The sequence below is a fragment of the Schistocerca nitens genome, chromosome 8, assembly GCF_023898315.1.
Source record: "Schistocerca nitens isolate TAMUIC-IGC-003100 chromosome 8, iqSchNite1.1, whole genome shotgun sequence".
NCBI lineage: Eukaryota > Metazoa > Arthropoda > Insecta > Orthoptera > Acrididae > Schistocerca > Schistocerca nitens.
Genome location: NC_064621.1, coordinates 79,524,651 through 79,552,304, shown reverse-complemented (window position 1 = coordinate 79,552,304; position 27,654 = coordinate 79,524,651). Strand labels below are relative to the sequence as shown.

At 44.4% G+C, this 27,654-nt stretch overlaps 1 protein-coding gene and 1 pseudogene across 2 annotated transcripts in view; one reads left to right on the top strand and one right to left on the bottom strand.

The window, feature by feature from the left end:
- The window catches only part of LOC126198535 (uncharacterized), a 531,369-nt gene that overhangs the window by 264,763 nt on the left and 238,952 nt on the right, over positions 1 to 27,654 (bottom strand). For both annotated transcript variants that reach the window (XM_049934933.1, XM_049934934.1), the window contains exon 3: positions 1,399 to 1,453. The gene's annotated coding sequence lies outside the window, so the exon portion shown is untranslated. The remainder of the gene's footprint in view (positions 1 to 1,398; positions 1,454 to 27,654) is intronic.
- Positions 14,733 to 14,850, top strand: LOC126200037 (5S ribosomal RNA; annotated as a pseudogene).

Sequence of the window (27,654 nt, the reverse complement as noted above, 5' to 3'; positions counted from 1 at the left end):
AAGGGAGGCAAGTTCCTTCGCGTACTCTGTGTAAAATCGAACTTGTATCCCATCAGGTCCAGCGGCCTTTCCTCTTTTGAGCGATTTTAATTGTTTCTCTATCCCTCTGTCGTCTATTTCGATATCTACCATTTTGTCATCTGTGCGACAATCTAGAGAAGGAACTACAGTGCAGTCTTCCTCTGTGAAACAGCTTTGGAAAAAGACATTTAGTATTTCGGCCTTTAGTCTGCCATCCTCTGTTTCAGTACCTTTTGGTCACAGAGTGTCTGGACATTTTGTTTTGACCCACCTACCGCTTTGACATAAGACAAAAATTTCTTAGGATTTTCTGCCAAGTCAGTACATAGAACTTTACTTTCGAATTCATTGAACGCCTCTCGCATAGCCCTCCTCACACTACATTTCGCTTCGCGTAATTTTTGTTTGTCCGCAAGGCTTTGGTTATGTTTATGTTTGCTGTGAAGTTCCCTTTGCTTCCGCAGCAGTTTTCTAACTGATAGCGGAGGTCGAGAAATTTGCACCCCAGATCTCCGCAGAATCGTCTGAGCCTCTGGTTTAAGCCTTCCACTCGGCTCCAAACCAGAGGACCGCGATCGGTTCTGGTTCAAAAATGGCTCTGAGCACTATGGGACTCAACTTCTGAGGTCATTAGTCCCCTAGAACTTAGAACTAGTGAAACCTAACTAACCTAAAGACATCACAAACATCCATGCCCGAGGCAGGATTCGAACCTGCGACCGTAGCGGTCTTGCGGTTCCAGACTCCAGCGCCTTTAACCGCACGGCCACTTCGGCCGGCGATCGGTTCTGGGAACGATACTAGAAATAGTTAGTTCTGATTCCACCCCGCGAGCGAGGCTTTCCGCCTTCACCAATTCCGCCAACCGCCTGTACGAACTGAGGATGACCTCTGAACCCAGACGGCAGGAGTCATTGGTGCCGACATGAGCGACAATTTGCAGTCGGGTGCACCAAATGCTCTCTATCGCCGCCGGTAGGGCCTCCTCCACATCTCGGATGAGACCCCCTGGCAAGCAGACAGAGTGAACACTGCCTTCTTCCCCGACCTTTCCGCTATTTCCCTACGGGGCTCCATCACCCGCCTAACGTTGGAGCTCCCAATAACTAATAAACCCCTCCCCCCGTGTGCCTGCTCGGACCTTGCTGAAGTTACCTGACTTCGTGATGTCTCCATGGCAGAATCTGGTCAACTAAATGAAGTATCTAAGGACGCACGGAAATCTCTAGAAGAAGGCGACGACGAAAGCTCGAAACTGAATACAAATCTGACGCGACAAGAACGCCAAGAGTCAATTATTCAACAGCGAAGCGGGGAAACTACGTTGCCACATGAGACAGATACTGCTTTCTAAAGGTAAGGAGCAGGCGAACATACCTACTACTTCTGGCTGTAATCTCTGCCCGTCACAGATGTGTATCCGTGTTGGATTCTGAAACAGACAGAAAGAAGATTCGTTACGATTTATGTTAAGAGAAGAAATGTACTCATCATGTATCTACAGCGAAACTACTAATGCTACTGTAGACAAAGGCACTCTACAGTCTAAGTTGCAAGCAGTAACTGCTCAGTCATGTGAGACAGAATCCGTCACACGATGAGCATTACCAAAGAATTCTGGATGGAGATCTGCTGGTGTGATCTCTGTAATACTACGTCGTATGATAGTCCTGTGAGTTCTAGAAATGGACAATTGAAGCTTTTATTTACACCTACATCCATGCTCCGCGAGCCACCATACGATGTGGGCAGACTCTGCCCTGTCGCACTGTTAGTTATTATCCTTCCTGTTTCAATCGCTAATGGAGTGAGGGGAAAACGGCTGTCTCTACGACTCAGTCCGAGCCCTGTTTTATGTTGCCTTCGCGGCCTTTACACGAGGTGTATGATGGTGGCAGTAGGATCGTTCTGCAGTAAGCTGCAAATGTTGATTCTCTAAACTTTGTCAAGAGTGTTTCAAGAGAAGAACCTCGTCTTTGATCCGACCTAGTGGGGATAATAAAAACTCGCGAGCAGTACTCTTCATGAAGGGGTCGCGTAATTTTTCTATACCCGTTTTTCTGTATAGGTGAGCTACTCTTTCCTGTAGTTCTCCCAATAAACTCAAGTCGAGCATTCGCCTTCCCTACAACCGACCTTGCGCGCTCGATCTATTTCATGTCGCTTTGCAATAGTAGCGATACATATTTAGTCGACGTGACTATGCCAAGCAACACACTACTAATGCTGTATTCGAACGTTACGGGATTATTCCTCCTACTAATCCGAATAAAAGGACATTTTCCTACTAGGTCTACAACTTTGCTTCCGCCGTTTTTTCTCGAAGTTCGGGGCTTTATTGTGAAAAACGTACAAAAATTATGATTCGTATTGTTACCCATCGCTGGCCACTACATTCTCCCATCTTTCGGATAGCATACGAATCCCGTGGTAGAAGAACTGGGAGTCTTTTGTGGGGAACCATGAATAAATTCAATTTTGCACTTGTTCGTATGATCGGAAGTTCTGGTCAGCCAGACTGTATGCCACTGATCGAAAAAAGGTGGTAGTCAAAGAGAGCAACGTATGTAGAATACGGCGGGAGGGACAGGACTTCTCATTTCAACGTTTCCATGTATATTTTGACGAGTTTTGCGACATGGGGTCGAGCACTGACCTGCTGCAAAATCACCTTTACGTGTCTATCCCTGTATTGTGGCCGTTTGTGTTTCAGTGCTGGACTCGAACGCATCAATTGCTTTCGATAATGATGTCCTGTGACTGTCTTCGTCTGTTTCAGTAGCTACGAAAAAGTTCGGTCTTCCACCGCCATGCCGGTCTTCGACAGCAAAATCACCGTTCTTAAGGCGTTGAAAACATTCTCTGCACGTTATTCCACTAATAGTTCCCTCGCCATTGGTCTTACCCAGCATTTTAAGAGCCACAGCGGCAGATTTCTTCATGTTAAAGCAGAAAATTAAAACTTCCCGCAAATGGCGAGAAATGGGTACGTAAGTTGACGTACTTTGATGCAATCACAAATCGACTAATATTTTTATGGTATTATGTTTACAGATGCCTAAGCTTATTGTATTACACCTATGACCAACCACCCGAAACCCACTGGCCGCTACTGCCGTCTATTGCAAAACGGCGGAAGCAAAGTTGTAGACCAAGTACATTTAGACAAAGCTGCCATTCCTAGTTACAAGTAAAAGTTCGAGCCAAGTGGTCTTGATTCCTCCTGCAGTCACTCAGCTAGGACACCTCCCCGTACGCCACAGCGTCAACAGACAACAGTCACGGAGCGCTGCTCACGCTATCTTTCACATCGTTTATTCACGTAGACAATGAGAGCGGTCCTGTTACTCCAGAGCACATACGATCCGTGTTCTGGACTATCCCACTTCCCTGCGGCGCCCCTGGCGATACCCCTATCTTCGATGAGTCCCCGCCATGCAGGACAACGTACTGAGTTCTATTACTCTAAAAGTCTTCGAACCACTAACGTACCTGAGAACTTATTTCGTACGCGCGGACCTCCGGTAACAGCATGCAGTGGGGCACCGTGCCACACGCTTTCCGGGAATCTAGGAATATGGAATCTATGTGTTGCCCTTCACCCGTGGTCGCAGGGTGAGAAAAGGTCACGTTGAGTATCGCACTAGCGATACTTCCTAAATCCCGACCTAATTTTGTGTTCGAAACATTTCATTCTAGTTCCATTATGTTTTGAATTATGTGTGTGTATCTTGCGTAACCACAAAAAACTATGTTTTTCTTCGCGTAAGAAGACGCCAGTGCAGTTTCTGGCGTGCCGCGTGCGTAATGCAGATGCGTTGAAGGCCATCATTGCTCGGAGAAACTCGAGCGTATTATCTCTGCAATCACCAATCAGTGATTATCTTCGTTGATCCATTATGAGGAGTGGTGCCTGAAGGTGGCATCAATGTAATGCCGAAACTGGTAGCACATATAAGTTCATAAAATAAAATAGATTTCTACAATACATACGGCTGTTGCTAAATTATTGCATCAAGATTGCCAGTGATTAGTACCAAAACTTGAATTGTAGAATTTCCTTTTTATGGTGCTAAGTTTGTTCAGTTATTATTAAGATGATGTGCACGTATAGCCCGATTTACATCAATGTGAGTAAAAGTTAATGTTAATCACAGGTTGCACACGCTCATTTATGTCTATTAAATAATGTCTGCCGCGCGGAGTGGCCGCGCAGTTTGAAGCGCCATGTCACGGTATGGCCGGCCCTTCCCGCCGGAGGTTCGAGTCCTCCCTCGGGCACGGGTGTGTGTTTTGTTCTTAGCGTAAGTTAGTAGAAGTCTAGGGACCGATGACGTCAGCAGTTTTGTCCCTTTGGAACACACACACACACACACACACACACACACACACACACACACACACAAAATAATGTAGAATGTTGAATGACTTGTTAACATGACGAACATTATTTTTATCAATTGATACAATTTATTTTAGCGAGTGAGATGACAGATGATGTAGTTACAGAATATTTAAAACGGAAAGTTTTTGGAAGAATTAGATGCATTTTACGTGAGGGAGGATTTTTTTAGAATTTTGTACTCTCTTTGACGCTCTGTGGAAAACTTTCATTTGACGTTAGTTCAAATTAAAGAAGTTAATCGCTGTCGTCATCGCTGCTGTTTCCTACCAGTTATGTTTTTCTCTTGTGTTGGTCAAAAAGAGAAACTGCAAAAATATTTTTTTTAATTATGAGGGAATTAGATTAGGAAATGAGACACTTAAAGTAGTAAAGGAGTTTTGCTATTTGGGGAGGAAAATAACTGATGATGGGCGAAGTAGAGAGGATATAAAATGTACACTGGCAATGGCAAGGAAAGCGTTTCTCGAGAAGAGAAATTTGTTAACATCTAGTATAGATTTAAGTGTCAGGAAGTCGTTTCTGAAAGTATTTGTACGGAGTGTAGCCATGTATGGAAGTGAAACATGGACGATAAACAGTTCAGACAAGAAGAGAATAGAAGCTTACGAAATGTGGTGCTACAGAAGAATACTAAAGATTACATGGGTAGATCACATAACTAATGAGGAGGTATTGAATAGAATTGGGGAGAAGAGGAGCTTGTGGCACAACTTCACCAGAAGAAGGGATCGGTTGGTAGGACATGTTATGAGACATCGAGGGATCACCAATTTAGTATTTGAGGGCAGCGTGGAGGGTAAAAATCGTAGGGGGGGACCTAGAGATGAATACACTAAGCAGATTCAGAAGGATGTAGACTGCAGTACGTACTGGGAGATGTAGAAGCTTGCACAGGATGGAGTAGCATGGAGAGCTGCATCAAACCAGCCTCAGGACTGAAGACCACAACAACAACAATGTACCGATGAAAGGAAACAATATTGGACGGAAGCAGAGAGTACATACAACTCAGTTACTCAACTTCTTTATGGACGGGAGATGATTGTTTTTCTATGTTGGTTAGAAAACACCATCTAACATCTGAATTCACATTCAGCTTAGCGCCACAGTGCGCCACGTCATGTTCACACATTGCGTTGATTCGCCCGCCTGAGTGGCACTCACCTGCAACTTCCCATCAAGCTCCATACGCATGAAGTAGACTGTAAGTCAGCAGGTGTTACCATTCAGCTGTCAATCCAGTTACAGAACTTTTTGACGGTGTTCGCTCTGATGCACAGTGCGTGTGACACCGATGACGTGAACAGGGAGTGGAGTGTTATAAGGCGTCCTTAACGCGGGGCGACACAGCAAATGTTGATGCGGACTGTACATCCAACCTCAGAAGAGACAGTGCCGGATTCAAACGAGGTGTTCTAGTTACCCCGATTTGCGACTGTAGCCCTCTCCACCGGCACCGTGATTTCCCTACATCACTCCAGGCAAATGCCGGGATGGTTCCTTTCAAAGGGCACGGCCGACTTCCTTCCCCGTCCTTCCCTACTCTGATGAGACCGATGACCTCGCTGTCTGGTCTCCTTCCCCAACACAACCACCCAGCCAACCAACTACTTTGAAGCGCAGTGGTTAGACACTGGACTCGCATTCGGGAGGACGACGGTTCAATCCCGCGTCCGGCCATCCTGATTAAGTTTTCCGTGATTTCCCTAAATCACTCCAGGTAAATGCCGGGATGGTTCCTCTGAAAGGGCACGGCCGACGTCCTTCCCCATCCTTTCGTAATCCGATGAGACCGATGACCACGCTGTCTGGTCTCCTTTCCCAAAACCAACCAACCAACCACCGGCACCTGCCTTCCAATTTGTTTACGAAAATGCCTGTGTCAGCTCTATTAAAATGCAAATTTCCTCCCTTACACGTCTGCTAGTCATGTTGTTCTGTTTGTAATAAACATAATAAAAACCTTCAATACCCATGAACATGTTACAAGACGAAATGGAAAGTTGTCTAGTCAGTAAGCACATTTTGGAAATTTGTGGGAAGGTCTTATGGGACTAAACTATTTAGGTCATCGGTCCCTAAGCCTACACACTTCTTAATCTAGCTTAAACTAACTTACGCTATGGACAACTCACACACCCATGCCCGAGGGAAGACTCGCACGGACCGTGACAAGACTCCTTAGACGGCGCGTCTATCCCGCGCGGCAGTAAGCACATTAGCTTACAGAATTTCAAAAAATCGGACAACTCACTCCTAAGAGAGAGAGAGAGAGAGAGAGAGAGAGAGAGAGAGAGAGAGAGAGAGAGCACTTATATTTACACAACATCGAATATCATAGTAACTATTCCTATTAATATAATAAAGAAGTCCCTTAACCCTTTGGAATACGCGAATTTCCGGAAAAAAGAAAAAAAAAGAAAGAAAACGGATACGGCCTGACACGAACACCCTACACTTTGCTTCGTAGCTCGGCTCCTCTACCAACTACGCTACATTTAAAGTCTACATACATCTTTTGACGGATTTCATCGCTGATATTTTATTAACTTACATTTAATGATAATGAACCCTGCCAAGAACAATGCGTGTTTGATGAGTGTTCAAAGTGTAATTGCCTTAAAACGGCGTACTTTCATTCAAGATATGGTGTTGCACACTGAAGTGCCAAAGAAACTTGTATAGCCATGTGTATTCAAATACACAGAGATGTAAACAGGCAGAAGATGGCGCTGCGGTCGGCAACGCCTATACAAGACAAGTGTCTGGCGCAGTTTTTAGATAGGTTACTGCTGCTAAAACGGCAGGTTATCAAGATTTAAGTGAGTTTGAACGTGGTATTATAGTCGGCACACGAGTGATGGGGCACAGCATCTCCGAGGTAGCGACGAAGTGAGGATTTTCGTGTACGACCATTGCACGAGTGTACCGGGTATGTCCGGATCCGGTAAAACATCAAATCTCTGACATCGTTGCGGTCGGGAAAAGATCCTGCAAGAATGGGACCAACAACGACTAAAGAGAATCGCTCAACGTGACAGAACTGCAACTCTTCCGCAAATTGCTGCACATTTCAATGCTGGTCCATCAACAAGTCTCAGTGTGCGAACCATTCCACGAAACATCATCGATATGGGCTTTCTGAGCCAAATTCCTTGACGACTGCACAATACAAAGCTTTACACCTCGCCTGGGCCCGTCAACACCAATTTTGGACTGGAAACTTGTTGCCTGATTGAAACAGTGTCGTTTCAAATTCTATAGAGGGATATACGGGTACGGAGACAACCTCATGAATCGATGGACCCTGCATGTCAGCAGGGGATGTTCAAACTGACGAAGGTTCCGTAATGGTGTGGGGCGTGTGCAGCCGTTTCAGTGCTTCCATGCAATAATAATTTATGAAAAGTCTGTCTTTTTTGGCACAATTTGCGTATTGAATATCAAATATCTTTTTTAAAAAACATAAAACCACCTTTTCTTGCTGCACTGCAGTTTATTTCTCCCAGACGTGTTTCGCCTTTTATGCTCTAATGCATCTTCAGTGCGATCTAGCCGGCCGAAGTGGCCGTGCGGTTAAAGGCGCTGCAGTCTGGAACCGCAAGACCGCTACGGTCGCAGGTTCGAATCCTGCCTCGGGCATGGATGTTTGTGATGTCCTTAGGTTAGTTAGGTTTAACTAGTTCTAAGTTCTAGGGGACTAATGACCTCAGCAGTTGAGTCCCATAGTGCTCAGAGCCATTTGAACCATTTTCAGTGCGATCTAGAACGATACAGTTTTGTTTTGATATGTCTTACTTTTATACTATCAAACAATTCACGTCGCGTTTTTATATGTAAATAAGTGATGTTACTTACAGTTTATTGGCATCTGTGTTTCCTCTCATCTGGTCTGAAGATCGCACCACCACTTCATTTCCGTAATATTGGCAAATTTTTATATTCTGAAAAAGGTCGAAATATAAAAAATGTGCTCATGTTTCGGACATAAAATGGTAGGGCGACCTCCAGACCAGATGAGAGGAAACACAGATGCCAACGAACTGTAAGTAATATCACTTATTTACATATAAAAACGCGACGTGAATTGTTTGATAGTATAAAAGTAAGACATATCAAAACAAAACTGTATCGTTCTAGATCGCACTGAAGATGCCTTAGAGCATAAAAGGCCAAACACGTCTGGGAGAAATAAACTGCAGTGCAGCAAGAAAAGGTGGTTTTATTTTTTTAAAAAAAAGCTATTTGATATTCAATACGCAAATTGTGCCAAAAAAAGACAGACTTTTCATAAATTATTATTGCGTGGAAGCATTGAAACCGCTACTTTCGTCGCACAAGTTATAACAGAAAAACATCAACTACAGGGAACCTTTTACACGTCGTTTCCTGTGATTTTATTACAATAAATCGCAGAAATTCTTCCAATCCATATGAGGCATACAGCAAACCAGTGCTTAACAGTATTCGTTAAAAACAGTCTTGATTGCAATTTTAGTTTTTTTATTTTTCAACGACGCGTTTCGCATTATTTAGGCATCTTCAGGTTATCTTTTCTAGATGGACGCGAGAGGCACCAAGATCTGCATAACGCGTTCCCGTTCACAGAAGCGAGTAACAGTAAGATGGGGGCTCAGGTAGTAAGCATAAGGCGCCACAGCGCAGTGTGCCAGTACTGTTATGCAGATCTTGGTGCCTCTCGCGTCCATCTAGAAAAGTAAACCCGAAGATGTCTAAATAAGGCGAAACGCGTCGTTGAAAAATAAAAAAAATAAAAAAACTAATATTGCAACCAAGACTGTTTTTAACGAATACTAATAAATCGCAGCTAAAATGACGCGTTTTTGACAGATCCTCAATTTTCAGATGCTTTGAAAGAGCTTATTTTCATATCATATACTTTAAAAGAGAGAAAACCCACCAAATACGACGTTTATCGCCATACAATATGGCGGTATCTACGTTCTGCTTGTGACGTAAGAAGGTGCTGCATCGCACTTGCCACGTTACTCTCCAGGAGGCAAAAAATCTGGCCAAGCCAGATATATTATTTCACGCTCCGCAGCGTGGTGCAACGTGGATTTACACGCTGCGCCGTCACCAGCTCCCGTGAGAGGACGTCTGTACAAACAGCATACATTCGTAGCGTGTAAGCTGCAATAGTCTTGCCTCTTATTGGTCGAACCTTTCGTAGCACGTTGCGTAACTTATTTTGTGTCTGACGGAAGGCAATAGGTCCTCAACGTGAGGTAACAGAAAGTGACGTCACGAAACTGTTACAGCTCCACGTCAAGGTCGGCTGGCACGCCCCTGTACTGGAGGTACTGCGCTGCGCCCACCCACGGCACAGTGGAGTGGACCAGCAGCTGGGTGCCTCCCCCCCCCCACCACTCTGCCCTGCCCTGCCCTGCCCGTCCGCCTGCCTCCGTGCGGAGTCGATGACCGCAGGAGCGGCCGCGTCCGACCCCCCGGCACTCTGCCGGCTGACTCCCCATATCTGCGTGCCGCTGGCCCACGCCTGTAGTCTGGGAGACCGGTACTGACAGTTGAGTGGCGCCTTTTAGTTGCCCAGCTATCAAAGCAAACTGGCCGATCACAGACAGTACTCGAGCGGGTACCGCTATCCACGTTGCCGAGATGCAAAACGAAGACGCAGGCGTGTAACTCTGAGTTTCTCGGGTGTAACTAGTGTTCATTGAGATCTCGTTCGTATCTTTTCATGATTTTTAATATATCTAGTGCCTGTTCGCTGCTGTTTTATCTCGAACCATTTCCAGTACGACGACTGGTGGCGGGCCATCGTCATCATAGATTAAGGGTCGACCTGTGACAGCAAACACACAACTTGGGTACGGGCCGCTAGACGCCGCCGCGAGCCCTAAGAGTGCATTGTGATCGCAGGCACGCGTGTTGCGTGCGGGCCGCGAGGTGCCTCCACGAGCGCAACCGTATATAAGTGCCGACGGAGTTCGGGCAGGCTCATTTTGTTGGCATCTCATTTTTGCCTATTCTCTTATTTGCTTAGTTGCTTAGCTATTATTCGTTTATGGCTCGTGTTACTGTGCTCTCTTTCAGCCATTCTGATTGTTTTGATTTACACCAAATTGAGAAGTGCTCATTTTGGCATTTCACTTTTGCTAATAATATGCTCCTTAGCTTTTTACAGTTGAATTGATTAACACAGTCTCATGTACTGTTTGTTCATTTCAGCCTGTTCATATTTTGATGTTCTTTAAATACTGTAATAATTATCGGAAGCATTTCTTCCCTTAAACTTGTGTAAAGTATTCTCGATGTTGGCTTTGTTCTGAGAAACAGGTGTAAGGTTTTGAATATAAATTATATACGAAACTGTGCTTTAAAAGGAATTTATTTTTTCAGTTTGTACTACATCAGACGACAATTTTGTGATATGAGGGAGAAATTTGAGGGGCGAACCCATGGAAATAGTCTTAAGTGATCGCCTTCAAAAATAAAAAATTGTGTGACACTGAAAGACGTGACACTGTAGATACCGAATATATATATATATATATATATATATCACGCCCTCCCTTCTTTGTTGTTGTTACTGTCCACTACGGTAAAGTCTTTTCAGAAGATTCGAGAGGGGTAAGATTTACAGTAAACTTCTTACTTATCTTTCCTCTCACAGTTGGCTCCAGTTCATGTCTAGGGGTCTGATTGTTGAAGCTGAAATTCTCACATTTTACGTTCTCATAGTTCAATTGATCTAAATAATTTTGAAGAATGTCGTTGAAGAATTTTTTGTTTGTACGATAATTTATTGTCTTACATTATACTATATCACACTGTCTTTTAAAGTTTCACATTAACAAAGCCGCAATTACATTGTTCGCCTAAAATACTAAAAATTCGTCCGTTCATATCAGAGGCGCGTTTACTACTACTTCACTCTGCGGTAATAGCAATATTCCATAGGGTTTACAATTTTTCTTGACAAATGAATTTCTATTAGGTTCAATTATTATTTCTTAACTGAATCCAGGAATAAACGTAATAGACAGTACTAGATTGCGCAATTAATAAAAGAAATTTTAAGTGTGCCAAATATTTCGTAATTTCAAATATTTCTAAAAACATTAACTGTACATTAGGAGCTAGTGCACATCGATTGTCGCAAGGAAAGTAAGGTAATTCTTTTTCATAAATTTTAGCTTGAAAAGGAAGAGCTTGTGTATAAAATTGTATGAAAGTTCCAGAAAAACAGCTGAGATAATAATGAACCGTCCAAAATTCGAAAAATATTTGTGGTATCGACTACTACTGTTGAGGAAAAGTAATGCCAGAGGAGGATGTCCCGTACACAGTCACGTGAAGGAAAAGCAGTCAGGCCTACCGAGTCTGTGTGATCGGCAAGGGAGAACATTGAGAAAGAAAAAGGAAAATGATAGTGAGCTCTTGTTTCTTTTTCTACAGCCTGCAAAGGCGACCGTCACAGCTTTGAAAGTAAATAAAAATACAGGGAGAGAAATAACAGTATAACACTAAAATTCTAATTCCAAGTACGCTGCCAAATTCGATTTATTTTATTTTTCAGTAGACTCGTTTCGGCTGCATTGTCACTATCACGTTATCTGTAAGTAAATGGCTCATAATTTTGTTACAATATTTCTAATTTGACGTGTACTTATTAAATGGATTTCATTATTGTACATTTTTACATCGTCTGATGGTTCTGACATGCATGCGATATCGGCGGTTCTGTCACTGTCGATATGCTTGTTGATTACGTTCCTTTGCTGCTACTGTGGTAATAATGATTGGGTTGTTGGGTTGTTTTGGGGAGAGGAGACCAAACAGCGAGGTGATCGGTCTCATCGGATTAGGGAATGGACGGGGAAGGAAGTCGGCCGTGACGTTTCAAAGGAACCATCCCGGCATTAGCCTGGAACGATTTAGGCAAATCACGGAAAACCTAAATCACGATGGCCGGACGCGGTATTGAACCGTCGTCCTCCCGAATGCGAGTCCAGTGTGCTAACCGCTGCGCCACCTCGCTCGGTAATAATGATTGGTTATCACTTACTAGTTGTGAGACAGCATTCTTTATACCAGTATTTTCGTGACAGTATGACATAACCCAGCGATACTCTATGGTTACAGCAGTTCTGTTTGTCATGGTTGTTATTTAGATATTGATGTTTGCTATTGTTACACTTTTACTATGTGCTGTATCTACATCTGTAGATTTTCTTTCTTATAATCGTAGGTATTATTTACAAATTTGGGTAGTCATATTTGTTTTAGTTATTACTTATTATTTGCATGTCCACTTGAGATCGCTGAATACTGCCACTGTAATCTATTTTCGTACACGAATTTCGGTATAGGTTGTGTTTAGTCCACTGTACTCGTTTGTATTCAATTATAAATGGAGTTAAGCATTTCTTTGTTGTTATTTCTCTTCTAAAAGTAAGATAACTAATAACTAAGAAAATAGGACTACCAAACTTTGTAAATAATACTAAAGGTTAAAAAATACCTACAATTATAAAAAACAAAATTACATATACAGACATAACACACATTAAAAGAAAAAGTGTAACAGAAGCAAACTTCAGTACCTCAATAACAGCCTGATAAACAGGACTGCCTGTAACCATACAATATCGTTGGATTATCTGTCAAATAAAGAGTCATGAAAATACTGGTATAAATAACGCAATCTGACAATTATTTGAAGCAATAATTCAAAGGAACGTAACTAACAACCAAGTAGAGAGTGACACAACCATCGATATAGCATGGATGTCGATACCGTCAGAAGTATGTACAAATATAAAATAATTGAATCCATTTAATAATTACCAATGAAATTAGAAATAATGTACCAAAACTATGTATCATTTACTTACAGATATCCTGATTATGACAATTCAACCGAAATAGACCTACTGTAAAAATAAAAACAATCCAACTTAGCGGCGTACTTGGAATTATAATTACAGAATGTCCTTAAAAGACATGTACTAGGCAGCGGGCCTAGAATATAAAAATGACACCAAGAAGAAACAAGTGACCAAGGATCTTCGCTTCTGCAAGGCTTTCAGACACAGTCGTTCACCTGTTCTTGCAACAGTCTCAGAAAATATCGCGGCGTCACACGACTTTTATGAAGAGCATGCGTTCCAAAATCCACACATTTTTAATATATTGATGCTGTCAACCTTCCTAGACTCCGATCCTCGTTTGTGTTTACACGACCGCCAAGCAAACGACTATGCTCTTAGGGTACGCTACTGTGCTCCACTAAGTCACCGTAAACCTCATTTAAACGCACGGTGTATTTTTCGCTTTTCTTCCACCTAAGATTGCACGAAACACACACACACACACACACACACACACACACACACACACACACACACACACACACACACTTTGGGGACTGGGAACCCGCATTTCGCGATCGAGAAGTCTCTTCACCTTCAACGGCTGACTGTATGATGTGCAGTGTCGTCACGGAATAATCGTAGCCATATTCCTTGATGGCACGATGGATAATGAACGGTACGTGAAGACTTTGGAAGATGATTTCATCCCCGTTTTCCAAACTAACCCTGACTTCGACAAGATGGTGGTTCATGCAAGACGGAGCTCGACCCCATCGAAGCAGGAGAATGTTTTATGTCCTGGAGAAACACTTTGGGGACCGCATTCTGGTTCTGGGGTACCCAGAGGCCACTGGCATGGGTCTCGATTGGCCGTCATATTCTCCGGATCTGAACACAAGCGACTTCTTTCTGTGGGTCTGTAATAAAGACAATGTGAGCAGTAATAACCCCGAATCCGTTGCTGAGCCCAAAACAGCCATTCAGGAGGTCATCGAGAGGATCGTTGTGCCGACATTTCAGCGGGTCATGCAGAAGTTCGCTATCCGTTTGCGTCACATCATCGCCAATGATGGCAGTCATATCGAACATGTCATAACCTAAATCCGAATATCTGTAGTGAAGTTTACATGTTGAATCAAGTGTGTGTACGTCGTAGTTTGTAACTAATTTACTTTATTTTTCATACAGTTCAATAATTGTCACCTCGTACACATTATAAAAATGTTTGTATTTATGTATGTTCGTATGTATGTTCCACATCTTCCCCTAAACCACTGGACAGATTTCAAACACATTTTGCACACATGTCCCTTACTGTCAGACAACAATCGCTGTAGGGGTAAGAGCAGCTTACCTACAATGGTTCAGGAGATACGATGTCAAACACTGACATGTGTTAAAAATGCCGCATCATGCATGAAATTTAAATCCATTTATTCTTTACTACCGCCAGCGGCCTTGCCACAGTGGTAACACCGGTTCCCGTCAGATCACCGAAGTTAAGAGCTATCGGGCTGGGCTAGCACTTGGATGGGTGACCATCCGGTCTGCTAAGCGCTGTTGGCAAGCGGGGTGCACTCAGCCCTTGTGAGGCAAACTGAGGAGCTACTTGATTGAGAAGTAGCGGCTCCGGTCTCGGAAACTGACATACGGCCGGGAGAGCGGTGTGCTGACCACGTGCCCCTCCATATCCGCATCCAGTGACGCTTGTGGCGTGAGGATGACGCGGCGGCCGGTCGGTACCTTTGGGCCTTCACGGCCTGTGCGGGAGGAGTTTCATTCTTTACTACCGAAACACTCCCACAGCCGAGTCAGCTTAAGGAAATCCATGGAGCCTGGCAGCGTTTTCGACACCGTTCAATTGTGAAGCGCAAACGGCTGTACACGAATACAATAGCCTTTCATAGCCATAGAGGCGTTTACAAAATCGCGTTGTATACAAGCGAAGCTGCTTCGCCCACTATATGGAAAGCGTGTCCGAGATCTTTGTTCAACTGTTGGTATTACACTACAAAAACAGTTCATTTTCTGTTTTTCTCTGTAGCAGAAAATAGGGAAAATGAACACTCGGACAATGTCGGGTTTGTCCGCTAGTTGATAATGAGACGACCCATGCACAGCCTCTAGTATGCCAGTTTTTCAGCAAATATCTTTGGTTATGGGTACCTTAACTCAACACAAGTGTAATTTTGTGTGCTATGGAACGTTTCTGGAGGAGTGTGTGAAACGTCACTAAGAATTATTCCCATGAATCAGTAATGTAGAGATTAACGGATTACCAAGTGACTCAGTGAAATAATGAACAAGAGGCAAATATCGGTGACGGCTTGTGGAAGAAACAGTGAACATGCAAGAAACAGAAGATATTTTTCACGCCAACTTCACTTAATGTTCGTAATATTACATCTGTCCCGCTCCACCAAGTACAACTAGCTGTCGACCATAACGAAGACTCAGAACGTAGTTCCTCTCGTCTGTGTGGGAAAGCAATGCGGTACAGTGCTTGCGGTTGTGCAGGTGAAACATCTTCGAAGCATCCGCTAGACAAGAAGTTACTGCCACAGACAAAGGAACGTCTCGGCCGGACGCCCGCTTTACGGTGGTGCTTAAAGTAAGGGGAAGCAAAGCGGCATTCAAACGGCGCCTGCAAGTAGCAATAAACTGAGCGCTGCGCTTACTGGCACCAACTTAACAATGTTATCGGCAGCTACACCGTGAGGCTGATAATGGAAATGTTACGCGAAAACGTAAAACGGAACTCTTGTACACAATTAATCATTGTTGTTGACTGATGTAGACGATTACGCAAGAAGTGAAAAAAAAAAAACAAACGATAATGCTAACTGTATTCACGAAAAAGAAAATGTGCTTGTTTCACGCGGCGCTTATGGGAACTTTTTGCTCTTCAAATCCCGCCTATGACAGTAGAGGGCGGGTGCGTGCAGTCTGATATACCATTTGACGCCTTATATTTCTACATCTACATGGATACTCTGCAAATCACATTCAAGTGCGTGGCAGAGGGTTCATCGAACCACCTTCACAATTCTCTATTATTCCAATCTCGTATAGCGCGCGGAGGGAATGAACACCTATCTCTTTCCGCACGAGCTCTGATTTCCCTTATTTGATCTTGGTGATCGTTTCTCCCCGTGTACGTCGGTGTCAACAAAATATTTTCGCATTCGGAGGAGAAAGTTGGTGAATTTCGTGAGAAGATTCCGTCGCAACGAAAAACGCCTTTCTTTTAATGATGTCCAACCCAAATCCTGTATCGTTTCTGTGACACTCTCTCCCATATTTCGCGATAATACAAAACGTGCTGCCTTTCTTTGAACTTTTTCGATGTACTCCGGCAGTCCTATCTGGTAAGGATCCCACACCGCGCAGCAGTATTCTAAAAGAGGCAGTCTCCTTAGTAGAGCTGTTACATTTTCTAAGTGTCCTGCCAATAAAACGCAGTCTTTGGTTAGCCTTCCCCACAACATTTTCTATTGTTCAAATGGTTCAAATGGCTCTGAGCACTATAGGATTAACTTCTGAGGTCATCAGTCCCCTAGAATTTAGAAGTACTTAAACCTAACTAACCTAAGGACATCACATACATCCATGCCCGAGGCAGGATTCGAACCTGCGACCGTAGTGATCGCGCGGTTCCAGACTGAAGCGCTAAGAACCGCTTGGCCACTCCGGCAGGCAACATTTTCTGTGTGTTCTTCCAATTTAAGTTGTTCCTAATTGTAATACCTAGGAATTTAGTTGAATTTACGGCTTTTAGATTACACTGATTTGTCGTGTAACCGAAGTTTAACTAGTTCCTTTTAGCACTCATGTGGATGTCATCACGCTTTTAGTTATTTAGGGTCAACTGCCACTTTTCGCACCATTCAGAAATCTTTTCTAAATCGTTTTGCAGTTTGTTTTGGCCTTCTGATGACTTTATTTGTCGATAAACGACAGCGTCATCTGCAAACAACAAAAGCACGCTGCTCAAATTGTCTCCAAAATCGTTAATATGGATAAGGAACAGCAAAGGGCCTATAACACTACCTTGGGGAACGCCAAAAAATCACTTCTATTTTACTCTATGACATTCCGTCAATTACTACGAACTGTGACCTCTCTGACAGGAAATCACAAATCCAGTCAACATAACTGAGACGATGTTCCATAAGCACGCAATTTCACTACGAGCCGCTTGTGTGGTAGAGTGTCCAAAAGCCTTCCGGAAATCCAGAAATAAGGAATCGATCTGAAATCCCTTGTCAATAGCACTCATCCCTTGTCAATAGTACTCAACACTTCATGTAAATGAGCTAGTTGGGTTTAGAGAACATCGTTCCTGTGAAACACATGTTGACTGTGTGACAATAGACCGTTTTCTTCGAGGTTATTCATAAAGTTCGAACAAAATATATGTTCTAAAATTCTGCTGCATATCGACGTTAAGGATATGAACCTGCAATTTAGTGGATTACTCCTACTAACTTTCTTGAATATTGGTATGACCTGTGCAACTTTCCAATCTTTGGGTACGGATCTTTCGTCGAGCGAACGGTTGTATATGATTGTTAAGCATGGAGCTAATGCATCAGCACACTCCGAAAGGAACCTAGTTGGTATACAGTCTAGACCAGAAGACTTGCTTTTATGAAGTGATTTAAGTTGCTTCACTACTCCGAGGATATTTACTTTTACGTTACTCATGTTGGCAGCTGTTCTCGATTAGAATTCTGGAACATTACTTCGTCTTGTTTTGTGAAGGCATTTCGGAAGGCTGTGTTTAGTAACTCTGCTTTGGCAGCACTGTCTTCGATAGTATCTCCACTGCTATCGTGCAGAAAAGGGATTGATTGTATTAGCTTATGCTTTGATATTCTGCCTCCACTTATTTTGTAATTGCCATTTTTATTATTCTTGTTTTTGCTACATTTCTCCTTGATTTTTATATCTGCATATCTCTATTCACTAATTTCAATTATAACGAAATTCATTCTTTGTTTGGTCGTCCACATCTTCTGTTAGTACGCGTCGTATTCCCCTCCTGTCCTCGTGTTCCGTGTACTCCTTTCTGTGTGCCTTTCTTCTCCTTTTTCTATTTTTCGTCTCCTTTGCTCATGTGTGTATGAGTTTAGATTGCTATGGTTATTTGAATGCTGGGTAGTTAAGTTCTTCTTGGCACAAAAACCGTTTGGTCCGATGTACATGTTATGTAAATTGAAAGGGATCACTCCTTTCAGCTGCAGCAGGACATTACAACGAATCAGCGGCGACGAGTGAAAATGTGTACCGGACCGGTATTTGAACCAAGGACCTCCTACTTACTAGGCGGCTGCGTTAACCACTGTGCTATCCGGGACACAGGGTTATCGCGCACGCGCGGACGGTCCCGGCACGCCTCACGGCCGATCCACAATCCCATCGGGCTCCAGCTATCCACAGCCCTCGTCCATTTTAATCCCGTTCGCTACTCTGAGATTGCCACAGGAGGGGGGACGTATTTTTGCAGCCGCACTGGAGAAGGTTGATCCGTTTCTGAGCTAGGCGTATCAACTGTATGAATACGTGGTGTCTGTTCTTTCAGACATTCATATAACCGATGTACATTACCGGTGACACCAATAACAGCAACAAAAAATGTAAGTACCTTAAAACAGTATACACTCTCTCAGGACGACATTCGACATATCTATGATTGTTTCTAAGCAACACTGGAAGATTACATTGCAGCTGGGGGAGGGTATACAATATAATAAAATTATTATCCACGAAAGTCTGTTCGTAATCGTATGGGCTTCTCATTACGACGATAAACAAGGGACAGGGCCTATAATATGTGAATGAAACTTCGTTCATATGGAGCTATTCCATCAGGATGACGTCTTCTCATTATCTGCTAATATATCACAGCTTGAGAGCATGATATTGTAAGAAATGTCCTTTTTTTCGCATGAAACTCCTTTCTCTTGACAATATACACTGGAAGGTGTTACGTCAAGAAAACTGGTCCGTTATTTACCAAATTTTGTTCAATAATTACCAGCGTGCAGTCGTTCCCGACACCACGAGTCCGGCGTCGGAGCGATACTCGTACGCGTCTCTGGAATCGCCGCTTCGTGCGACCTTTCACCTGCTCGTCTAAGGACACGTTGGTGTCAGTCTGATCCACAAAAACACAAGCGAGACTCGTCGCTAAGCAATACAGAATGGCACTCAATTTCCCCGTTAACTCTGGCCCCACACCAAGCAATGCTCTTTTGTCTGTGGTGTGATGCAAGCTTTAAGTGACGCATGGCAACTCTAAGAAGTATCAATCCATCTTCCTGTAATCTGTTCCCGAAGATTCGCTGTCACACACTGCCTGCAACTTCTGTCCGGATATCAACTGCTGCTATCCGTCTCTTCGTCAGAGCCAGTGCTACGAGGGTGAGTGAAATGAAAACCTTAAATATTTTTTAAAATATTATTTATCGTACAGAAGTGGTACAAAGCTGTATTACTTTTCTTCAACGTAATCTCCTCCACGCTCAGCACAAGTCCTCCAGCGCTTACAAAGTGCATTAATTCCTTTGGAAAAAAATTCTTTTGGTAGTCCGCGCAACCACTCATGCACCGCGTGGTGTACCTCTTCATCAGAACGGAACTTCTTTCCTCCCATTGCGTCTTTGAGTGGTCCAAACATGTAGAAATCACTTGAGGCAAGGTCTGGCGAGTATGGTGGATGAGGAAGACACTCAAAATGCAGGTCTGTGATTGTTGCAACTGTTATACGCGCAGTGTGGGGCCTTGCATTGTCATGTTGCAAAAGGACACCAGCTGACAGCAATCCACGTCACTTTGACTTGATTGCAGGCCGCAGATGATTTTTTAGGAGATCTGTGTATGATGCATTGGTAACAGTGGTCCCTCTAGGCATGTAATGCTCCAAAATGACGCCTTTTTCGTCCCAAAAGCGAGTCAGCATAACCTTCCCTGCTGATGTTTCTGTTCGAAACTTCTTTGGTTTTGCTGATGTGGAATGGCGCCATTCCTTGCTCGCTCTCTTCGTTTCCGGTTGGTGGAAGTGAACCCAGGTTTCGTCCCCAGTAACGATTCTTGCAAGGAAGCCATCACCTTCTCGTTCAAAGAGCCGAAGAAGTTCTTCACAAGCATCTACACGTCATTCTCTCATTTCAGGAGTCAGCTGCCGTGGCACACATCTTGCAGACACTTTGTGAAACTGGAGCACATCATGCACAATGCGGTGTGCTGACCCATGACTAATCTGTAAACATGCTGCAATGTCATTCAGTGTCACTCGGTGGTTTTCCTTTACTATGGCTGCAACTGCTGCAATGTTCTGTGGAGTCACAACTCGTTGTGCCTGACCTGGACGAGGAGCATCTTCCACTGAAGTCACACCATTTGCGAACTTCCTACTCCAATCGTAGACTTGCTGCTGTGACAAACATGCATCACCGTACTGTGCCTTCATTCGGCGATGAATTTCAATGGGTTTCACACCTTCACTACGCAAAAACCGAATAACAGAACACTGTTCTTCCCTGATGCAAGTGGCAAGTGGGGCGGTCATCTTTATACTGATACTGCGACGATGTGTGCGCATCTGCACTACGCTGCCACCTACAGGCCATTCTGCACGTTGTTTGTAGCACGCTTACCAACGTACAGGTTAACGGCGCGAAACTTCGATTTGTTATTACAAATTTAAGGTTTTCATTTGACTCGCCCTCGTACATACCTACTACTTTCTCGCTCTCCTCGGAGCGCTCGTGGCTATTCTTCACGCCACCATATTGTCCTGAGTTAACATCGTCATTACTCCTGACCATACAGCACTACAACCAACTTTCTTTGCAGTTCGCCGTAACTCGCGGTAGCAACAGTACCCCGAGGCAGTAGAAAGCCTGCCCACATTCGCAACTGCTGCAGTGGTCTCGTGGTAGAGCGTTTTGCTGTAAACTGTAGGATCGAATAAAGGTAGTGACATTTTTTTCACTGTGCATTTTAACCTAGCAACGGCCTCTCAATGTTGTGGAGATTCGAAAGAAACGAAACGTGGCTTGGACTGGACGTTGCATGCTCCACTTTCCCCAGTTGGCTAACTGGTTAGGGATATGTAAGTCGCGTAAGTGACATCCAATTAATTGCGATCGTTTCAGAAGAAATGCATAGCATTAAAAAAAAAAGCTAATCCAAAACCTGTGGTTTTCAGTTATTTGTGTACAGAGTAAAGCGCATCCTGGGATGCAGATTTGCTTCATTTACATAAGGAAAGTTTACAGCAGCGCATCGTATACTCAGCTCTCAGCTTTCCTGGACTCAAACCATGCGGGGTGACAATTATTGAATTATATGAAAAAAAACGTAAATTAGTCACGAACTACGGCGTGCACACACTTGATTCAGCATATAAACGTCACTCCAGATATTCGGATTTAGCTTATGACATGTTCGATGTGCCCGTCATCATTGCCGATGATGTGGGGCAGGCGAATAGCGAAATTCTGCATGACCGGTGACGTGTCGGGATATCGATGCTGTCGATGATCTCCTGAATGACTACTTTCAGCTCTGCAATGGTTTTGGGATTACTGCTGTACACTTTGTCTTTAATACAGACCTACAAAAAGGTGCCGCATGCGGAGAATATGGCGGCCTATCGAGGCCCATGCCAGTCAGTGCCCTGGACATCAAACACTCTCCTGCTTCCATGGAGTCGAGCTCCGTATTGCACGAACCACACCTTGTCGAAATCAGGGTCACTTTGGATAATGCGGATGAAATCCTCTTCCAAAATCTTCACGTACCGTTTGGTAGTCACCGTGCCATCAAGGAATATCGCACGGATTATACCGTGACTGGACACTGCACATCACAGAGTCACCCGCTGAGGGTGAACATACTTCTCGATCGCGAAATGCGGATTATCAGTCCTCCAAGTGCGCCAATTTTGATTATTCACAAATCCAACAAAATGGAAGTGGGCTTGGTCGCTAAACCAAACCATACTAATTCCCATCATGCCCCGCGGCCAACCGTGCAGTGTGAACGTCCTTACGCAAGCCGTTCAGAAGTTACGACGATTTTCTTTCATATAGTTCACTCATTGTCATCCTGTAGATGCGAACACAATTGTCTGCATGCTGGGGTGAAATATACACTGCTGGCCATTAAAATTGCTACACCGCGAAGATGACGTGCTACAGACGCGAAATTTAACCGACAGGAAGAAGACGCTGTGGTATGCAAATGATTAGCTTTTCAGAGCATTCTGCTACGGTCGCAGGTTCGAATCCTTCCTCGGGCATGGATGTTTGTGATGTCCTTAGGTTAGTTAGGTTTACGTAGTTCTAAGTTCTAGGGGACTAATGACCACAGCAGTTGAGTCCCGTAGTGCACAGAGCCATTTTTGATCAGAGCATTCACACAAGGTTGGCGCCGGTGACGACACGTACAACGTGCTGACATGAGGAAAGTTTCCAACCGATTTCTCATACACAAACAGCAGTTGACCGGCGTTGCTTGGTGAAACGTTGTTGTGATGCCTCGTATGAGGAGGAGAAATGCTTACCATCACGTTTCCGACTTTGATAAAGGTCGGATTGTAGCCTATCGCGATTGCGGTTTATCGAATCGCCACATTGCTGCTCGCGTTGGTCGAGATCCAATGACTGTTAGCAGAATATGGAATCGGTGGGTTCAGGAGGGTAATACGGAACGCCGTGCTGGATCCCAACGGCCTCGTATCACTAGCAGTCGAGATGACAGGCGTCTCGATCCCTGAGTCAACAGATGGGGACGTTTGCAAGACAACAACCATCTGCACGAACAGTTCGACGACGTTTGCAGCAGCATGGACTATCAGCTCGGAGACCATTGCTGCGGTTTAGTCTTGACACTGCATCACAGACAGGAGCGCCTGCGATGGTGTACTCAACGACGAACCTGGGTGTACGAATGGCAAAACGTCATTTTTTCGTATGAATCAAGGTTCTATTTACAGCATCATGACGGTCGCATCCGTGTCTGGCGTCATCGCGGTGAACGCACATTGGAACCGTGTATTCGTCATCGCCATACTGGCGTATCACGCGGCGTGATGGTATGGAGTGCCACTGGTTACACGTCTCGGTCACCTCTTGTACGCATCGACGGCACTTTGAACAGTGGACGTTACATTTCAGATGTGTTACGAGCCGTGGCTCTACTCTTCATTCGATCCATGCGAAACCCTACATTTCAGCAGGATAATGCACGACCGCATGTTGCAGGTCCTGTACGGGCCTTTCTGGACACAAAATGTTCGACTGCTGCCTTTGTCAGCACATTCTCCAGATCTCTCACCAACTGAAAACGTCTGGTCAATGGTGGCCGAGCAACTGGCTCGTCACAATACGCCAGTCACTACTCTTGATGAACTGTGGTATCGTGTTGAAGCTGCATGGGCAGCAGGTAACTGTGGACGCCATCCAAGCTCTGTTTTACTCAATGCCCAGGCGTATCAAGGCCGTTACTGCGGCCAGAGGTGGTTGTTCTGCGTACTGATTTCTCATGATCTATGCACTCAATTTGCGTGAAAATGTAATCACATGTCAGTTCTAGTATAATACATTTGTCCAATGAATACCCGTTTATCATCTGCATTTCTTCTTGGTATAGCAATTTTAATGGCCAGTAGTGTAAATATGGTATGCCCAAGAGGGTCCACAGGGCCTGTCTGCTTATGCAGTGCTACGGGAGAGAGGGGACGTGCCGTACGTGGTCAGTGTTGATCGCGGCTGGATCTCCAGCACGTGTGACGGGTCGCGCACGTTTGTAGGAGAGTGCAGTGCGGCAGCCGATACGGGGCGGGGAATCCGCGAGGCAGCCTTGGGCCCGTTACATTGTTTGCCGGCCCACCGAGCGTCGTGTATACACCTGTGCTCCCACGCGCCGCGCTGCGCAGGGAAGGAACTCAGTTTAGGCGCCGGACCATCCACAGCACTACGTTCTTGAATCGATGAGAATCTGCAATTTCTTAAACCTGTTCCTAAATCTCCCTCTGATACGTGAATTACTTATCCCCTACTCGGCGATAATTTACTGACTATGTGAATGGCGGGAAAATTGCGCCTGGAGTAAAGAAAGTGGATTTTAATGTGATATTGGAAACAGTTTTGAACATGGCTGTTTCTCAGCAACCGTATACAATTTTTAAACATAACAAGTTAACAGCCAACCGATTGCAAATAACTGTTTGGTGCAATTTACGTAGGTTTCGATACCTACTAAGGGTGTCTTATTCAGAATGCTTCCTTTATGCCTCTTGAGAAACCAGACACTTTCGCTATCTTCGTTACGAAATCACTCACCATTCGAGTACCAACAATTTGCCCACGTTTCAAAAGCTCCGGCATAACGCACTCACGACTACACGGAACACTTTTGTGATTACGACTGACACTTGCAATAGGTGGAGGGCATTGCGCAGGAGCCGTTCGTGGTCAAATACAGCAGCAGAATCTGCAGACTTGTATTTAGTTTGGAAATAAGTAGTACTGGTAAGTCCTCCGCGTGTATTGGTAGCTCCCATCATCAGACAAAATTACGTTATTCTGTTCCTGATGACTCCTTCCAGTAAGGGTGTAACAGGTCCTTGACTAAGGGATTTATTGCTAGCGCACTCGAGCAAATGTAATTTCGATGGATTGCTCACGCGCTGCCTGCGATATGTAAGCAATAAGGGAATCTCAGACCAGAGAGCAGTGTTGTATGCAGTAGGAACTGTGTAGCAGTATGAGTTTGTAGTTGCTAGCAGTCTTGGTATGAAGTTGGCTGGGCCGGTCGTGGGTAGCGATGGCGGAGCCTGAGCGATATAATATAAGGTAAAAGCAGCCTAGCGCATATGTAGTATTGTTATATCAAGTCCCACGTACATATTTAAAAAATCTCTTAATAGTAATCTTTTTTATAAAAATTAGGTTTTGACAATCATTCATCTCAATTTAAAGAATGTACTAATTTCTTGAATCCATGGTCATCCTGATTATTGTAAAGACAAATCAGTTGTTTCTTTTTATACATGACAAGTCTATTGGCCAGCATTGCACTGAGCTGTGCCAGAAAAATTTCTTATAGGAGCAGATATATACGCGCTATCCGGCGACTTCATTGAGGTAAGAATTTTCTATTTATTCAGAATGATCTTTCAGCGCCATGTCGCAACACTGCTGGTCCAAAATTTACCAGTTTAAATTCACAGTCAATTATTGAAGGGTTATAAGTGAGCCACAATTCTGTTGAGAGATTAGTCACATTTTGTTGTTCCAAGGTTACGGAATTTATCTGTGGGAGGTTACGCTGAATGTGAATTATAGAATTATATTTTTTACTGTTGGGAGGTTATTATACAGGGTGTTAAAAAAAGGTACGGCCAAACTTTCAGGAAACATTCCTCTCACACAAAGAAAGAAAATATGTTATATGGACAAGTGTCCGGAAACGCTGACTTTCCATGTTAGAGCTCATTTTATTACTTCTCTTCAAATCACATTAATCATGGGCCGGCCGGAGTGGCCGAGCGGTTAAAGGCGCTACAGTCTGGAACCGCACGTCCACTACGGTCACAGGTTCGAATCCTGCCTCGGGCATGGATGTGTGTGATGTCGTTAGGTTAGTTAGGTTTAAGTAGTTCTAAGTTCTAGGGGACTGATGACCACAGCAGTTGAGTCCCATAGTGCTCAGAGCCATTTGAACATTAATCATGGACTGGAAACACACAGCAACAGAACGTACCAGCGTGACTTCAAACACTTTGTTACAGGAAATGTTCAAAATGTCCTCCGTTAGCGAGGATACATGCATCCACCCTCCGTCGCATGGAATCCCTGATGCGCTGATGCAGCCCTGGAGAATGGCGTATTGAATCACAGCCGTCCGCAATACGAGCACGAAGAGTCTCTACATTTGGTACCGGGGTTGCGTAGACAAGAGCTTTCAAATGCCCCCATAAATGAAAGTCAAGAGGGTTGAGGTCAGGAGAGCGTGGAGGCCTTGGAATTGGTCCGCCTCTACCAATCCATCGGTCACCAAATCTGTTGTTGAGAAGCGTACGAACACTTCGACTGAAATGTGCAGGAGCTGCATCGTGCATGAACCACATGTTGTGTCGTACTTGTAAAGGCACATGTTCTAGCAGCACAGGTAGAGTATCCCGTATGAAATCATGATAACGTGCTCCATTGAGTGTAGGTGGAAGAACAAAATAAAATGAGCTGTAACATGGAAATTAAGCGTTTCCGGACACATGTCCACATAACATATTTTCTTTATTTGTGTGTGAGAAATGTTTCCTGAAAGTTTGGCCGTACCTTTTTGTAACACCCTGTATAATTAATTATCTTTAGGGGGTTACAAGGGCTTTTATGGTACCAAAACTTAGCCTGGGCGAGCAGACCGTACCGACAAGCCTGTATCGGCGGATCGGCTGCTCAGCGGCTGTGAGGCGTGAGAGGGGGAGGGGGAAGGCCGAGGACGTCACGGAGGCAGAGTGCCAACTGCCCGGCCGTCTCTGCCCCACTGGCCTCATCCGAGACGCGAGGGCCGCAGGTTCCGGCAGCCGATTCCCTGGGCTTTTGCCCTAAGTCCTGCATCATACAGCTTTCCATAGCTGCCAACACGGCGCGAGCCTATTCGTCTCTGAAAACTTACCGAACCCTGCATCCATTTCAACGTGCTTAATCAACTGCAGCCTTGGTCTCCCTAGCGCCCACACTTCCTCGCAGTATCACTATCTCTTGATGCCTCAGGGTGCGTAGCATCTGGCTATGCGTTCCCTTAGTCAAATTTCACAAATACACTACTCGCTATTAAAATTGCTACACCACAAAGATAACGTGCTACAGACACGAAATTTAACCGACAGGAAGAAGATGCTGTGATATGCAAATGATTAGCTGTTCAGAGCATTCACACAAGATTGGCGCCGGTGGCGACACCTACAACGTGCTGACATCAGGAAAGTTTCCAAACGATTTCTCATACACAAACAGCAGTTGACCGGCGTTGCCAGGTGAAACATTGTTGTGATGCCTCGTGTAAGGAGGAGAAGTGTGTACCATCACGTTTCTGACTTTGATAAAGGTCGGATTGTAGCCTATCGCGATTGCGGTTTATCGTATCGCGACATTGCTGCTCGCGTTGGTCGAGATCCAATGACTGTTAGCAGAATATGAAATCGGTGGGTTCAGGAGGGTAATATGGAACGCCGTGCTGGATCCCAACGGCCTCGTATCACTAGCAGTCGAGATGACAGGCATCGTATCCGCACGGCTGTAACGGATCGTACAGCCACGTCCCGATCCCTGAGTCAACAGATGGGGACGTTTG